Source organism: Ambystoma mexicanum, chromosome 2q, assembly GCF_040938575.1.
Source record: "Ambystoma mexicanum isolate Mex_15411 chromosome 2q, UKY_AmexF1_1, whole genome shotgun sequence".
NCBI classification, from domain to species: domain Eukaryota; kingdom Metazoa; phylum Chordata; class Amphibia; order Caudata; family Ambystomatidae; genus Ambystoma; species Ambystoma mexicanum.
The window spans coordinates 60254464-60267216 of record NC_090924.1 but is presented as its reverse complement, the minus strand read 5'-3'; the positions used below and the strand labels follow the sequence as shown (position 1 = coordinate 60267216).

Here is a 12753-nt window from a genome sequence, read left to right as displayed (position 1 = left end):
TACAATGCCATTCCAAAAAATAACCACGTACACAAGTACTAGTAATTGGAAACACCTCTGTTTTGTCCCAATTAATTTTATGTCCCGACAACACACTCACCCTATCAAAGACATTTTTCAGAACTACACTACCTCGCTCAGGATCTGCCAAAACCACCACCATGTCATCTGCATATGAAAGGACTTGAACTTCCTCATGACCAAACTTCAGACCCTAATGCCTCGTTCCCCACGTATATAGGCCAACAATGGCTCCAAAGCAAGACTGAACAAGTAGGGTGACAACGGGCACTCCTGCCTAGTTCCCCTAGACAAACCAAAAGCTTCAGACAAAACACCATTTACCCAAATCCTATCCTTGGCACCACTCTGAAGACAACTGATTATTCCTAGAAATCCATTACCAAATCCCATCTGCCTCATTGCAAACTGCAAAAATCTCCAACTTACTCTAGCAAAAGCTTTCTCCGCATCCATAAAAATCAAGGCTACTTCCGATAGATCTTCCTGTTTCAAATCATGATATCAACCAAAGTTCTGATATCATCATAACCAAATCTATCCCGCAAAACCCCACTTGGGATGTATGAATCAATTTCCCCACACAATTTCCCAATCTATTAGCCATGATCTTAGCAAATATCTTCACATCCACATTCAGTAATGAAATGGGACGATAATTGCTACAATTCTTCCGACCTTCCCCTCCTTCGGTAACAAGGTAATCATTGCTTCACACATCGACTGGCACAGATCACCGTCATGAATAAACAGATTAAACAACCTACATAAGATAGGAGCCAAATAAGTCTCAAACTTCCTGTAAAATTGTGCAATCTTTGCCTCTGAAGTTTTCGAAAAAAAAGATGCTGGCCAGTATCGATCTATTTTTTCAAGACTTTCTGTGGGGGGATAAAAAGAGACCTAAAATTCCTAAGTTTATTTTGACGCGTAGTACTAAAAACGGGGGTTTTGGTTACCCAGATTTGGAACGCTACTATAGAGGGTTTCTTTTGAAAAAGGCTGCGTATTATTTTTCAGTGGGGAATGGGCCAGAACCCTTGTGGATACACATTGAGAGGTATAATTTGAATGGATTTCCGTTGCATGCTATTACTTCGATGGGACGTCTGCCTGGGAGGGGTAGTAAGCTTCCGACTCTTAAGGTGACTAAAGAAGTTTTTATGTGGTGGTTGAGTCTCTTTCAAGGGAACTTGTACTTGCACTATGGAGCATCCATTTGGTTTAATCCAAGTTTACAACTTGCCAATAAACCTTTTTGTTGGAGACGTTGGGTCTCGAAAGGGATTCTATGTATCAGAGATGTGGTGCGTGATGGCCGTATATTGTCATTCGAGGAGTTGCAGAGGTCGTTTCATTTGGCAGGGAGGGAACTGAATAGGTTTGTCAAGTTGAAAGCTTTATTGAGTGAAAGATTGGCAATGTTGTCAGGACCGTTGGAAGTGGTTGAGATTGATTCATATGAAAATATTAGGGCATCTGTATTGCGTATGCATAAATTGGGATCATCTGATGATGACCTGTGTTGGGGGGTGTGGGGAGGAAAAGGGAACGTTAATTCACATGTTATGGTATTGTCCTAGGGTGTTAGAATTTTGGGTGGGAATGTTGGATAGGCTGGAGGCGATCTTGTCCATAGGTTTTACCAGGATGCCTATGCAGGTGTTGCTGTTGTCAGGTAGGGACGTTGTGCAGTTGCTCGTCGGTACGGACAGTGGGTTGATAAAGCCCTTGTGGCTGCAGTGAAACAGGTACTGATGGTGTGGAAGACGAGGAAGAAGCCCAGAGTGGAGAATTGGATTAATGATTTGTTGGTATTGTCAAACTTTGAGCGGGTGATGTTTGTGAGACAAGGAAAGGAAAATAAGTATCAAGCTCTTTGGAAACCATTTACAGATTTATATGGTGACTGTGTATCTGAGGATTAGTTGTTCCTATTGGATCCGACTACTTGCTGTTGTATATGTGAGTTAGCTGAGGATCCCCCACTGTTTTGTTTTTGTTCTGTTTTATGTAGTCTGTGTGTTGTCTTTGTTTTTGTACTGTTCTGTGTTGCAGTTTTTATTAAGTTATTTTGTGATTAGGTGTTTTATTTCGAGAAAGGTACGAAGTTTGTGTTGTATTATCTGAAACGTTTTAATATTTATACATGCTTCGGCTTCTTTTGCTTCCATACCTATGTAAAATTGAGTATTGCGTTCTATGGTCCGTTTGAACTTTTGGTGATGTACATTTTGATTATTGTAAATCTTGAAAATAAATTAATTAAAAAAACATAATGTATTTATATAGCGCACCGTCACCAACAGAGTTGGCGCTCTGGCGGATCTGTAAACAAGGAGTTTAACAAAAAAAACAATCAAATGCTTCTTGTTGTGATCCCGGGCTCCACCTGCCACTCAGTTCCTACTGTCTGGAGTCTACAACCTTTTACTAACCATACCCAATCCTGACTCCCATACTCCATATACAGCCATTCTTCTTTAAATATTTCTGCTGCAACCAGCACATAGAGTAATTATGCCTGTTCCGTTGACCACCCCTTTCCGTAGTTGGCCCTGTTCTTGCTGGTTTCCTTCCTGAAAAAGCATAACGTTTTCTGTGCCCACCACACTGCAGCCATTCTTCTCCAGCACTGGATCTTTCCTAGATTCACATACTTGGGTTATTCCCTTTTGCCTGACTGGGAATCTTTGGTTACATAAGTCCTACTGTTACATTAAAGGAAAGCAATCCTCACTGTGCCTCATACACCTTGTTTTGTGTCATTTTACACCCAACCAAAGTGATGTTGACTGTTCAGCTCCACCCCTTTTAGCCATGTTAAGATTCTAACCTCACACGAGTAATAATACTTAAACAGTCACTTGTAAGGAGTCCCAAGAAAATATTTCCACAGACACAGAAATATTTTCTGTTTGTCAGATAAGTCCTTTTAGAGAAAAAATAAAAAGTCTGCTTCTATTGACTAGAGGGGATTACCAATAATATTGGGCTTTGTTTATCCTCCACTATTGGAAATGTCTCAGGCAGACATATGCAGAAGGTCCCTTTTTAGGACCTTTGCTACTTGTGGCTAGAAGTTGTTATGAAGAAGACAGCTTGTCATTATTTTCTGTCTTAACCCTCATTCCACCATGGGGTGGTCGGGGCTGCCAGTGTGACATATGTTGATGCTTCGGCATAAAAACACTACGGGACAGGCACAAACCCTAATGCCTTCATAATTGAAGGTGGCTACAAGCAAATGCAGAAAGGGCCCGTCGTCTACCATACTGCCATCGACCGCCCCGCCGACCAAGGGAAGACTGCCAGCAACAAATAAGACATTAGTGGCAAAAGACTCATCAATGAAAGATTGCTTAAAGGGAGGAAAATAGCCATCAACCGGCAAGACCACCCCTGAGTGCAACCAGAGAATGGAAAGGTCAATAGAGGATAGGAAAAGGAAAGACTTGCATCAAACTCAACCTTTTCCTGGGGAGAAAGCTTCCACTTGCCACAGGCCTGTCATCCCTAAAATAATGCCAGACCAGATATTGGAGCATCACATAGAGTGCTAGTCTCCCAGAAACATCTTTAAGGGCCGCCCTTTAGTGAATGCACATATACAAGTGATCATAATCGATTCATCAATGTTATGGAGTGGTGCTCATTGCCACACAATTTCAGCATAGGTCAGATCGACCACTTAGCAAGCCTCAGAAGGCAGACGTTTCTTATTCAGCAATTGTGTTTTTGCGGCTTGTATCAGTTTAAAGCTTAGTCACATATGCCCACCCTTCCTCTCTGCATGGAAGCTGAAATAGTTACTCATGGCTTTCTATGTTTACATTACTCATGCCATGTCAGAAAAACAATCTATCTGAGGGTGTTGACACGCTGAGCATCATAGGTGCCTATACACGGATATTGTGACAGAAAGATACCTGTTCACACCCTTTTACTTCAGCCTATGCCAATAAAGCAGTAAGGTTCTCTGAGCGGAAGGATGAGTGGTACAGAGCTGAACATATAGAATACTACAGAACTACATACAGTGCATATGTGCAAGCGGCTGTGCGAAAAGACTGTTTGGGATGTTGCTGTAGTGTCGTGGATGGCAAAGTGGTGTGGAGCAGAGCATCCAACTACCAAAAACAGTGCATTCACACATGCAGCTGACTGAAAAAGCTGTTTGGACTGGTGGAAGGAGTAGGCTTCAGAGGGGGCCTACGGAGCAACTATGGTTCACCCTTGTGTCTCAATTCACCAACTAAATTGCACGAAACTGTGACAGTCCCATATCAGTATCAGTGAGTAGACTGGGCCTCGCTGTTGGCAGTTTAAGGCAAATCTCTATATTGGTTACCTTGCACAATATCAGTTAGTGGGGAAAATGTAAGCTCCATTTTGCCTTGCTCCACAGTTTTATCACAATGTGTTTAAGTCTAGACACTGTCTGCAGTTATGCACTCATAAAGCATAGAGAAAGTAAAAAGACTTCTGCGCAGAAGTCTCTTTACTATCTCTGATATGTAATATTGCGCATAGCCTAAATTTCACACATTGTAGGCCTTCTAAATTATTTGAGATGCATACAATCCACTTATTGAATATTGAACTTGTTGTGATATGGCAAGATCACTAGTGCATAAAGCGCTGTAAATTCAGAGTGCTTCAATAATGCCCCTAAACCTAGTCGGTACATTACAAAGCTTAAAAATTTGTGCACGTTAGTATCTGTACACATTTACAGCAAGCATAAACAAAGTAAAGACATCAGTGCACCGGCATACTTTCAAACCCAAATGTATGCCTAACAATGGGTGCTTAAAAAAACATTTGATCGAGGGGCGCTGTTGGACGCCGACGGTAATGGCCGCCTGATTGAGTAGCAGGACCATTGATAACAAATTCACACTAATATCCTGCGAATCCAGATAGGCAGAGAGCATTTGCAGCGTCGAACTGCTCAGCTATACCTCCAGAGCATCTGTTGACATACTCGTAGCGACCCGACATTACCAGCTCGCGAAGAAATACCATGCTGAAGCACTCACGGGTCCCCCAGAGAAGACCGCAGGGTTGGCGCGCTCCCCTCCCCCTAACACGCAAAGCGGCTGCCTCCGTCCCGGAGCAGGGGAGCTGTGTGCGCTCTGTGTGATGGCTGCCGAGAAGCGAGGGGTGTCACCTCTAAACCCGACCGCGACAGCTGAAGAGGAGAGCGAAAGAAGGAAACGCGGAGACGACCCGAGTCTCCCGCCTGCTTGGGGGCTATTATCCTACAGCGGACAGTGGGCGGAGCGGGCTCCCCTCCCGGCAGCCGCCGTGTGCACTGCGAGCGAGCGGCTCGGCCTGCTGGATAGAGGGAGAGTCCCCCCTACTGCCATTTCCCGCCACTGAACCACCAATTAACCATTTCCCACAACTGGACCACCACCTAACCACTTTGGACACTCGCTCCAGGACAGTGGGGTGCCCGTGAGGCAAAGACCACTCGATCACCTACCAGGACCCTCTTAAAGGGGTCTGTCAATCACCCTGATGCCCAACAGCAGCTGCTTAAGGGGAGCACTATCCTAAGGCAGACAGCGGGCAGAACGGGCTTCCCCTCCCCGACGGCCGCCATATCCCGCAACTGAACCACCAATTAAAGTGTAGCCCTATATGCCATACAATCCGGGACCACAATACGAGCACAACAGACAGAGATCACTTGATCACCCGGGTGAAACTGCTCCAAAGGGTCGCAGACCCACTAACGCGCGCCCCTGGAGGGGCACCCATTGCATTAAGTACTCCCCGGGGGACAATTAGATACCTGAAACATCACACCCCACAAATACCACCAAATCAAGTCTGTGACTACAAAGTCCTACACAGACCTGTTCCAGCGTAGCCCAATAAACTCTACGGCGAGCTCATGCGACGGTGCACCATTGCCCCCTCGGATTCCAACAACTCAGCTGACGCATAGCTACGGAGTAATTCCCAGAGGCAGCAAGGCAAATAAGAGGCCCCATGGATGCATACACGAACGCCGGTGTGGAGGCCAGGAGCGAGGAAATACCACAATCTGGCCAGTCGACACCCCTGCGCCCGACAGACCCATATATGGCAGCCCTCCAGGTGGGCTTTGAGGCAGTAAATTCTAAACTAGACGATATGGGAACCACAATGTCGTCCATACAAGCAGAGCTACACCAGGTGAACGCACGAGTGGCAGAGGCGGAGGGCCGCATTAGTACGGCGGAAGATGTTTCAACAAACCATAGCAAGGACATCGAAACCATCAAAAAGAGCCTAACCCAGGTACGAATGAAGTGTGAGGACCTCGAGTCGAGATTGCGCCGCAATAATATAAGAGTAGTTGGGTTGTTGGAGAAACAGCGAAATGTCACAATGGAGGTGTACCTTGGAGTGATCCTCACCATCTTCCCGGAGGCACAGTTCTCGTAGCAATTTTTGGTTGAAAGAGCCGATAGAGCTCTGATGGCTCCTCCGAAACCGGCGGCACCCCCACGCACAATCATTGCCCGCCTACTGAATTATCACGACAGGGACATGATCCTACGCCTCTCCAGGGAAAAGGGCACTTCATTATGTGACTCAAACAGGATACACGTATACCCTGACTTCTCCAAGGTGTGCAGGCCACGCGCCGCACCTTCGACCAGGTCAAGAAAGCCCTCAGGGCATGTTCCATCCCATATGCAATGCTGTTCCCTGCCAAACTCCGCCTGCAGCACGGCGGGAAGACACAGTTCTTTGAATCCCCGGAAGAAGCCATGGGGTATATTGAACGCAATATCCCGCAATCTCAAAAAGATAAGAACCCCCAACCTGGTTCGAACACCTGAAGGCAAGCCATCTGGATTCATACAGTAACGGTGCGGCGGCCATCGGGTCAGTCTGGTCGGCAGCGATTGAAGTACAGACTAACCAAACAGAGCCGCACGATTGTTTTCTCAAATGTTGAAGTTTAAAGAGGGAAATGCACTGTCCAGTTGGGGGGATGGTGAGGGAGGAGGTTGAGGGGGGAAGCAGGGCCTGTTGCCCTAAAATTAATAGGGACAATCTGCTTCCCAATGCAAGCAACATAATGGAATACATGGATATGGGAAAAGAGTTGTACCATAGACAGTATGAAAGCGGTAATAAATGCTGTCGGGCAGAGCACACGGAGGAAGGCACCACTAACAATAAAACGCAAGCTATGACAGACATACTATACCAGACTCCATGTCACTGAGAGGACAGGGAATTGAGTTACTCACTTGGAACATAAGGGGCCTGGCAAACCTGATTAAGGCAAGAAAGATTATCGCATATGCAAGTCGACACAAGGTTGACATCCTTCTACAAGAGACACATGCCACGAAAAAGATCACCGACAGATTTGCTCGAAACTGGGGTCTCATGAAAGTAGCTACAAACTACTCCTCAATGGCGAGAGGTGTACTCACACTTGTGCACAAGCGACTCAATTTTCAAATGTCCAAATCCCTAGCAGACGAGGAAGGCCGATATGTGATCATATGGGGACAATTGCATCATAAAGACGTTATCCTTGTAAATGCATATTTATAATTCTGGGCTATCCAGGTATAACCTGGATAGCCCAGAATTATACCTACGAATTATGGAACTAATGTCACCCTTGGGCACACCGTCAGTGATTTGGGGGGGAGACCTTAATCTAATACTGGACTTGGCCTTGGACCGTTCAACTGGAAGCTGTAGACAACACACTAAGGCGGTGATGACATTGAGACAAACAATGTCCACATTACCCCTGATAGACACCTGGCGTGAATTACATCCTCAAAAAAGAGAATACACATTCTACTCCGGGGCACGTGGGTCCAGTTCAAGGATCGACTACTGGTTGTGTTCCCCTGAGCTGGTCACAGAGGTTGAACAGTGTACCATACTACCGCGGACATTGTCAGACCACTGCCCAGTCCTCTTGCAGCTGATCCCAAGGAATACACTACAAACCACCCGAAACTGGCGCATGCCGCCGGACCTACTGTGGGACGAATCAGTGATAGAACCTCTCTGAACCGAAATAGAGGATTTCTTTGCTCGAAATGTAGGGTCAGTACAGACCTGTAGGTCGGTATGGGAATCGTTTAAAGCCTGGCTGAGAGGCCACCTGATGGGAATATCCTACGGCATCCTTAGGGATATAAGAGAGGATCTGTTTCAGGCTGAACGCGAGCTGAGGGATCTCGAGACGCAACAACCCAACAGTGACGGGAAAGAACACCTGCGGAAAATACAGGCTCAAATGGACAAATTCAAAAGCCTGGCAGATGGAGAATTACACCACATAACCCAACCCACGAGGGCTAGGAGATGTGGAGAAGGGAACAAGGCCAGCAAATCAATGGCAACCCTCATCCGAGCTGAGCAGGGAGCGAGACAAATTACCAGCATCTGCGACTCTCCGGGATCAGTACAAACGTCCCTAGAATCAATCAATGACGTATTCAAACAGTCTACTCCAAACTTTATACAAACGCAGACACAGCGAACCCTGAGGAACTCAAAGAATATATAGACTCCATCCCACTACCAGTCTAGGAGAAGAGGAAAGGGCACTGTTGGATCTCCCTCTGACGACTGAGGAAATCGAACAAGCCATTGCTGATCTATGAGCAGGCAAGACACCGGGGTCGGACGGCATCCCAGTCAATCTCTACAAGGTGTTCAAGTCTGAGATGGCCCCTGGTAGAAGTATGGAAGGAAGCACTTGAGAGGGGTGAACTGCCAAACACCATGAGAGAGGCGGTAATAACTGTCCTGCTTAAGCCACACAAACCCCCCCACAGGATCCCTCATCCTATCGCCTCCTATCATTAATTAACACGGACGCAAAAATCTACGCCAAAGCAATAGCGAATCGCCTGGTTCCTTACATGAACAAGTTAATCCACACAGACCAATCGGGATTTATCCCAACGCGATCAACTGCACTAAATCTACGGAGGTTCTTCGCCATCACATCACAACTGGATCCAGACGCCAAAGCGGCCGCAGTCACACTGGACGCTGAAAAAGCGTTAGACTCAGTATCTTGGAATTATATGTTCTCGATCCTGGGGAAAATGGGGTTTGGCCCAACATACATAGGTTACATCTGAGTGTTATACAAGAAACCAGCAGCAATGGTCAGGATAAACAATACCATATCATCCTCCTTTACATTGGAGAGGGGCACTCGACAAGGCTGCCCACTATCCCCATTTATATTCGCCCTTACGATAGAGGGGATGGCGGCTAAGGTAAGACACAAACATCTGGAGGGGAATCCGTATCAGTGTGCCCCACAACTCCTCTCGCTATATGCGGATAACACGATGATATATGTTAGACATCCTGAAACACACCTCCCCCTATCATGAAGGAAATCTCCACATTCTCAACCTACTCGGGCGACAAAATTAATCAGACCAAGTCTGAGATCATCCCATTGACGCCAAGCCCGGGGCAATCACAGGCTACAAGCGGTTTCAAATGGTCCTCCAACTCTGCACGCTACCTGGGCATACTAATGGCCACCGATAGGCAAACCCTCTACACAAACAATTATGAACCATACTTGCAAACTCTGGAACACAAACTCAAAGTATTGAGTGCACTGCCATTATACCTATATGGGCGTGTAGCCCTACTCAAAATGGTCATGGTCCCCAAACTGTTGTACCTGTTCTGTGGCATCCCTATATGGCCAGGCAGAGAATTCTTCCAGAAACTACAGAAATTATCCACCGCATTCGTCTGGGGCGGAAAATCAGTGAGGCTCAACTGGCAAAGAATGTGCGAAAGATATGAAACTGGTGGGCTGGCAGCCCCAGAGTACACATTATATTTCCACGCAGCACAGGCACACCTTGCCAAATACTGGTCGGATACAGCCGAGCCACACGCTCGCGTGCGGGTTGAAAAGTTTGCAGTAGCCCCCACAAGCATACATGCGATGCAATTTGCTAAAATCAAGGGAAACATTAAGGAGGTGGACCCAGTGGCCACAACAGTATGAGCTTGGGCTAGCCTGTTCGCAACAGTGGGCTGCGAGAACCCATATTGGCCGTTTGTTTCCCTATCGCATTACCCAGATCTAGAACCTACTTTTGATACCGTGCTACAAAGGAAATGGGACCCTGGTAAGGAAATGAGATTAGGGGATTTATACCCAGAGGCTAGGTTTGCCTCGCTAGAAATTGTTCAGGGCAAAGTGGGATCGGGTCTCATTACTTCTCTACAGTACTTCCGCATGAAAGCAGCATGCAAAAGGAAATGGCCTACATTTCCCATGGCCCCCGAGACACACCAGTTCATAATGACAGCTATGTCACATGATGGTTTCACAGGCACAATATACAGTCTATATGGGGCAGCCCAAGAACATACTCCGTCCAGAAACTGCATGAAACTAAAATGGGAGTGGGGTTTAGGCATCACCATTGATGACTCCAAATGGGCCAAATACTGTCAACATACCAGGTCCATCTCACTCAACTCGAATTTTAGACTAATCCAATTTAATACCCTAAATCATTTGCATATAACACCACACAAGGTCTCCAAGTCCGACCCTACCCAAAATGCAACCTGCCCCAAATGCAATGCTAACACGGCAGACTCCATTCATATGTATTGGGACTGTCCCCCTGTCAAAGCCTTCTGGGAAGAAGTGGCTAGAGCTGTAAGCGATATCACCGGGCTGACGATCCCAGCTACCCCGTTGAAATGCTTATTGGGAGACATAGGTAAGGCCTCGGCCAAAATCCGCCGTTTTGTTGCTATTGCAGGGGCAGTAGCCAAGAGAAACATTTTACAGGTATGGACATCTAAAACAGCCACAAAACGTGGCTTTGAGACTTAGTATATGTACAGGAGAATGAGGAACACTAAGTGAGAGGTATTGCGGCAGTGTGCAGACCAAAGGACCCCACTGCGGGCATACCTCAACTGTACTCAAGACAGTGATGATGAGAATATAGAATAAAAACTCTGTTATTGCATTGTACAAACTGAACTGAAAGTAAACATGGAAATGCTGTTAGATTGTTTAACCCTACTGTCCACTATGGTGGTGCAATAATGTCTTCATGTGAAGTGCCTGTCAAAAGTAAAATAAAGGTTTTAAAAAATAAAATAAAATTTGATCGTATAAATTGGTGTTTTATGGTCCAAGTGGTCTACATATTTGGAGCATGATTCCAAGCAAATTATAGGGAATCAAAGGTGAAAGTGAGAGTGAATGGTGAACATTCTGAACATTTGCCCCATATCGAGAGGAACTAAGCAGAAGTACTTTTCATCTCCCCTGCTGTTTGCTGCGATTATGGAGCCCTTAGTGCACAAAAGTCACAACTCTCACATTGAAGGAGTAGGGCAAGTTAAAGCCAAACATAAACTATCTCTTTGTGGTTTACGTAGTCCTGGACCACCGGCTTGCTTTGATCATTCCCTATCTTTATGCAATAAATTGAAGACTACTGAAGGGTTTTTCAGCTTTAAAATCAATGTCTCTAATTGTGACTAAGACCGTTGTGAACACATTAAAATCACAGGTCCCTTTCAGCTTGGCAGGTAAAACAATCTGATACCCAAGGATAAATGTACACCTCAAAATTAACTCTACAACTCAAATTATCCCCTACCTATTGAACAAATACCTAAAAGACCTGGCCTGGAGAAAGGGACTGTATATTTTGTGGATACGTTGGATTGCAATTTTAAAATTGAACATGCTGCATTGATTGTTATATTTAGTCCAAACTCTCCTTATCCTGGTGGCATGCCCCACACTCGTGCAGCCCCACAATAAGTTCATAAAATGTATATTGAATGGGAAACGGCAGAGGAGTGCGAGAAGCCCTGTTTTAACCGAAGGGGAAAGCGAATTAGGCATAGTTTGCCTACAAATAGTACAGTATTTTCAAACAGCACATATTGGGGTAACTACAAAGTGGTGTAAGGCAGACATCGAGGAAAATAAGGTGGCAATGGAACATTAGGTGGCTGGCAAATGTTTATGGAAACAGCCATGGCTGATTAGGCGTGCTATGCTCTCTCCACAGCAAATCCCCCTCCCATCCCGCTCACGCCCCGGAAGTCATTCCCGTCACTTAGCACACTCTAAAGATTTGGGTTGTGGTTAACGGGCGGAAGGGTATGTGGTGGTGGTCTTTTTTTTTTTCCTTTTTTTTTTTTTTTCTCTCTTATTTTGTCCCACTGTTTTTAAACCGCAACTTTTTACCAGGCTTAGACTCTCAAAGATTTCCACAAACAGGTGGTAAGAACAATTGAATTGGCCCCCTTTTGAATTTTTGATTCACAGTTCAGGTTCGACAAAGGAACCGGTCTCACTTATAATTCTAATAACTTGCTATCACACTTGCCCCTCTGAATATAAGGCTAAGGGGACTGGAAGTTGGGTAAAGAATTATGTGAGCAAGACTAGGGATTTTCTAATCCACATGTGAAATACTGAAGTGTACAAAGCTAGGAGTTTCAATCAAGACAACATAAGTGGCATTTTACGCTCCATAACTCCACAGAATTGACCTGTGTTGGAGAGGGTATGGGCCTACGCTTCATATCTTTTGAGCATGCCCACAGTTAAGGGTATTTTGGCAAGAGGTTAAATCCAAAATGAATAACCTTTTGTGGAGAAAGGTGCTGGATGACCCAGCTTTTCTCTTATTGGGTCTATCCGCAAGAGGAACAAGCGCA

The 12753-nt window shown here is 45.6% G+C and overlaps 1 protein-coding gene across 3 annotated transcripts in view; it reads left to right on the top strand.

The window, feature by feature from the left end:
* The window catches only part of CREBBP (CREB binding protein), a 2841012-nt gene that overhangs the window by 1810884 nt on the left and 1017375 nt on the right, over positions 1 to 12753 (top strand). The window lies entirely within an intron of this gene.